Consider the following 6,066-nt stretch of genomic DNA (forward strand, 5'->3'; position numbering starts at 1 on the left):
ATCTGTTGATTATAAGGTTAGGCTAAGCTGCATTGTTGTGTTTCACTTCAAGCTGTTCTAGTTTCCTGAGTTTATCTAGTTTCTTATTGTATATGGGCTTCTTTTCTTGATTCAACAATGAGTTGTTTTGGTTGATAGCGCGTTGTATATTGCCGTAATCATCTGGTTTGAGATAGCAGGCTAGTTGGTGGTCTAATTTCTGTTTGAGTTTTTGTAAGTAGTCCAGTTCTTGATATTTGGAATTCAGGGTTGCTTTTAGGAGTTTTTTCTGCATGTTTTGGATAATACCTGAAACTGGTATAAGTTTTTCGATAACTTGATCTTCACAAATTTTGGAATTAGCTTTTCAGAGCGGCACTGTCTGAGGAAGGAAACATCGTTTCTTCTTTTGATGATGTTTATATTCAGGTTACGAAGTTTAAAGATAATTTCTCGGTATGATTGGTTTATGGTGGTGGATACGTCATAAAACATACTTAAAAAGTTATAAATGGAATAACAAATATAAACGTTTAGACTAACACAACCTCGATTAATCACCGTGATTAATTCAAATTCGATGACGAGAAATCCACTTTGAGATTAATAATACTTGGAAGCGGCTTGAATGGGTAATGAAGAAAAACTTTAATATAAGTTTAATATAATAGCAAATGTACAACGTTTTAAAAAAAGAACCAAACATAAACAAACAAAAATCAAAGAATCCATCTTAATTGAACAAAACAACCCTACTCTAAACTAACACCCTGGGGTGCCAAGATATCTCTTCTAAGTTTTGCAACAGTATCCGGTCATGTGACCTCTTTGTTCAATACTGTATGTATATATCTGTGTCAGTGTAAATTACTTGTACCTGATGATGACAAAACCTTGCCGAAACATTGTACATTTGCTGTTATGTTAAACTTGTATATTAAAGTTTTTTTTCATTACCCATTCAAGCCGTCTCCAACCATTATTAGAAATTTAATGTTTGTTGCTGCATGACTCAGAGAGAGATTGAGTGTATTGTTTGTTAACCTTCACTTTATGTGTAAGATTTACTTTTCTGCCTAAATTAAATAAAATATTTGCAATTGTGCTAAAACTTTTAAGAATATATTGCACAAACACTTACAAATCATTGTTCACTTGCCCTATGAAGGCTTTGGTAAGTTTCAAAAGCTTGCAATAAAAACAAAATTTCCCACTGTGGTGGATACAGCAGATAGCCAAATGTGGCTTTGCCCTAAAACAACCAAACCAAAAACTAATAACAATAAACATAGTAAATACCTGTGTAAGATTTATTTATATTACTAATAGTTTCAGAGTCAAACACTAATTTATATTACTACTTACCTCAACTTCCTCAACTGGAGGAAATGGAGGTGGTTCTATCATTGTGATTTCACTTGGATGCACAGTGTGGGGAGTGGGCACTACAAGAAAAAAAAACTATATCAATTAATAATAACTGTAGGTTGTAATAAAGGAATGTGTACAATGAAGTTTTATATTAACATCATTTGTATATTTTATAGTACACTCATAGTTTCAAAGTGTGGAGATTATGGATACCGTACATTATACAACTACTTAATACATGCAAAGCACATGTGTATATTTATCTATATTCATATAGTTTATTTGCTTCTTCGACAATTTATGCTTTTAAAATAAAATAAAAATAGTGAAGATTATGTTTGGTAAAGGAGCAAAAGGTGTGATGTAAATGTAATGTGCAGCCCACCATTCTATAAAGGTTAAAATATTTGATGTTCATTCTTTAAATCTGAATTAGATCATATGATCTTTTTTTTGGGCCTCAGCACTGATTTGGAATGTAACTATGTTATTAACTTCAAACGTATCACAAATAATGGCTAGCAATTGGCTCTTCTCAATCTGTTAATTGGTATTAGGATTGCTACTTATGAAAAAATTGGTAATTATTTTCTCTTCTATTTAGCTATTTAATTCTTATTTATTCATAAGATTTTTTATTTAATACAAGAGTTATGATCAAGATAGTTATAAAGCTCAAGTGCTAAATTTAGTATTTTTAGAAGTGATAATTTATCGCAGGTTTGCCTATGTAACTGTTTACAAATCATTTGTTGCATAGTTCAGTTATTGTGAATTGACATTATGTTACACAAACCTTCTGAAATTTTTTTTTGTTCCTTTAAGTGAGTATTGTTACATCATAACATATCGTAGTTTGTAGAAAGTTCTAGGTAATATATATATAAATATATGGTTGATGCAGTTAGTGATAGTAAAAGTGAAGTTAAACTGAGTGATTCTGAGTTTAGCCATAAAGGACATGTAATGGCAATTTCTAAAGTGAGTTTCACAGCCTATATTGTAATAACAGAATAGAGGAGAATAATTTGTCTTGTCAAAGGGTGTTCTAAAGTAACTGAATCTGCCTGTGTGGACTTCAACGAAAAAAGAGATAATTATTTAAAGCTCTGGATTCCACTGTGATAACCAATAGTGTTATGAATTTTTGTACATACCTTTGACTTGTTTTGAATATATTATTTTAAAACAAGTGGATTATGTGCTGTCCATTTATTCTTAAAATTTATCACCAACGAGTCACAGACACCTACTGTAAAGAATCCAGCCTTATAAAAACCTGACAGACTGAAATAACTAAAACTGAAAATCCATTACTGAAACATTGCAGCTTAGTGACATGAGCATAACTTCTGTTTAAGTTCAAATAAAGTAACATAACGATCAACTTTCACTAACTCCACAAGCTGATAACCCATATAATGTCAATTTGACTAAACATGCAGCTTTTTTACAGGCAAACTCTTACATATCTGAAATATTCAAGCTTACTATTTGCCTAAATAATCAAACCTTCTATTGCACACTAAATCTTTTGGTACATGAAATGCATTTACATCATTTTAAAGATGAAGTTTCAGCCTACAGCTGTGGGGTGTGATGGTGAGAGTGAGTAATTGAATAGTTAAGAGAATTAATAGAATGGTAAACACACAGAGGAACATTGAAAGCCAGCACAGACCCCGGGGTAAACATCCTCACTGGGCCCCCTTCTCTCTTTTTAACATTTTAAAGAACATATTAAAAAGAAGATCCTAAATTAGAACAGCAACAAGCTCATAAGCAGGGCCAAATCATAGCAGCAGCCATTTTTAGCACACAGTATAAGCATAAAGACGTTAATAAAGTAAAGCAACAAATATATATTAATTATTACACAAATTATTATTTCAATCATTCTTAATGTATCAAACATCCATATGCAAAGAAAAGTCCAAAACTATGATTTTTATGATTAAATGAAGATAAAGCCTAAAGGTGATTTCCGGGCTTTACGGCATAACCAGATTTCATTCGCCTGGGCAGTTGCCCTCCCTGTCAGCGGTCCTGCACAACACATTCCACCAGTATCAATCCCAATGTGATAATATTCATAAAGATGTCTACTCAAATGCTGAATGCATTACAAAAATTCATTCTATATTTAAACATTTCATTATTAGATACTTATTTGCTCCCCCCCCCCCCAGTGGCACAGCACTAGAATCCATGGTGGGCAGAGTATAGATAGCCCATTGTGTAGCTTTGTACTTAACTTTGAACTTTGAAGATACTTACTTAACCCTTAATGTGGGAGTCATGCAATCATTACTGCTATACATATAAAGTTCAGGGTTGAGAAAGCAACTATAAATGCCTTCCAACATTTAACTCACTGTTTAGACAAGTAACTTAAAATGATGATGGATCATGAAAGATTTAGAAATAATGGACCAAACTAAGAAAGTTTATTTACTGACATTTTAAAATTTCAAAATAACAATACTATGTTGAAAGCATTTTAGTTTTCTAGGGCTTTTCCATAACACTTACTATAACATAAATTTACAAGGACTTTCCAGGCCTTGAAACTGAATTCATACATTTCCATGTTTTCCAAGACCCATGTAGACCCAGATAAACTGATTTAGTTTCAGGTTCTAAAAGTATAGTACACATAGTTACTTTTCTATATTAAATGCTTGATCATTGAGCTGTATAGAGTATAACTTAATGTAATGAAAATGTATAAAATAATTTGTTACGTCTCTGGTCGTTAGTTAATTTTCCGTAAAAATTCTTTCCGAAGAAACTTTAGCGATACAAGTCCTTTCTTAAATAAAACTGGTTTATTTTTTCTGAATACAACTTTGCAATACACTTAATTTCTGCAGTCGCGCTATAACAAACGCTATAATTCACAACGAACGTCTCACGTGCTCGACTCAACTGTCAATTACACAACGTTGCCGTCACTTCTTGGCGGCTTATATATACAAGACTGCCGCATATCTAGTAGCCTCTCGAGACTTCAGGAAGGGACATGAACGTTCGAGAAGCGCATGACGTGTTACTAGCGTAACGTGACCTCCGCTGTCGTAACAATACGTTGATCCTTGAAGTTTCAGGACTCACTCCTTTTTTATTATTCATGGAAAATGAAGAAAGCACCAGGAGGAGAAAATCATAATTTATAAGATTATTTAAAATAACAATATTAGACACTTCTCAAATGTTATCGGTAACTCACAAATATAGACAAATAAATTACTTGCAGTATTGTATTTTACCAAATAATTATTGTTGCGTCATCGAGATCACATGAATACAGTGACGCCACGTTTCTAGAACTATCCCGTATCTTGGCGAATGCTCTAGTATTTGCTAGATATAGGGTAGTTTGGTATATATAAGAGGGGACAACGTGACGCGAGATTAAGGTGATGTGTGTGTGTAGATAGTGAGTAATTGATCTGCAGTCAGAAGTATTATTGAGCACGTTCGTTGTTATAGCGTTTGTTTAGCGCGATTGTTGAAGTTGAGTGTATCGGTAAAGTTGTATTCGGAAAGAATAAACCAGTTTTAATAAGTAAAGACTTGTGTCGTTAAAATTTCGTCGGAACGAAGTTACGGAAAAATCAATTAACAAACGGTTACGTAACATTATCTTACATTTCCCAGTTTCGCAAATCTCTGATCTAAGACCTTTCTCTTGTCCTGGCAAGCCTAAGTTCAATTCCCAAGGAGTTTTATCGTCTTGCCAGATCAAGATATTACATGTCACATTACTAACTACTAAACATTTGTTTTATGAAATTAATCATGAACTTAATATCCGTACATCACCACCCGACGAATCTAGTATTGATGTCTTAATACAAAGCCCTTCAGTGGCTCAGCGATTAGTCTTTGGACTTATGATGCTAAAAATCGGGCTTAAATCCCCATGGTGGGTACATCAAAAATAGCCCATTGCGTAGCTTTGGGCTTAATAAAAACCAAACCAAACTTAATACAAAAATTAAATCTTTAATATTTAATTTTCACTAGGAGGCAGTGAGCTAACGTTTAAGGTAAATGAAATACCAAACGATAGAAAAAATACATAAACGATAAGTAAAATTAAAACTAAAAATAAAATAGTAACTGCTACCTGTTATAACTGCATCTGTTATACCTGGATCTCATTCTTACCAGGTTTAAATATTTGGCAATAACTTTTCACTGTGAGTTTTCTTTTAATAGTAACCCAAGGGGTAGAGTAGAAGAATAACCAAGTTAACAAATAACATTATACCCATTTTATTCAAATTACTACGTTTTAACCGTTATTGTATTATTATTAATTATTCATATTTTTATAAAATATCTTAAACAAGATTTTAATTATGCCCTATGCACTTAGGAGTTTAATAATAATGGAATATTTTTGAAGAAGTCATTAGAAATCACTTAATTATAGCAATTTTCTATATTCAACATTCTTAGTTTTTTTATTTAATATTGCTAGTGCAGTTATTATAATTCAAATATTTATTTTTCCATTATGTTTTTAGTTCCTGCTTATTTTTACATTTGATTCTGTGAAGAGTTCCTTATGGATATGTAAATTTTCGAAGTTTTTATTTGATTGTAGGAGTTTGTTTGTGGGTAGTTAAGCATAAAGCTACACAATGGGCTATCCGTGCTCTGCCCATCACGGGTATCAAAACCCGGTTTCTAGTGTTGTAAGTCCGC

Source organism: Limulus polyphemus, unplaced genomic scaffold (assembly GCF_000517525.1).
Source record: "Limulus polyphemus unplaced genomic scaffold, Limulus_polyphemus-2.1.2 Scaffold5186, whole genome shotgun sequence".
NCBI lineage: Eukaryota > Metazoa > Arthropoda > Merostomata > Xiphosura > Limulidae > Limulus > Limulus polyphemus.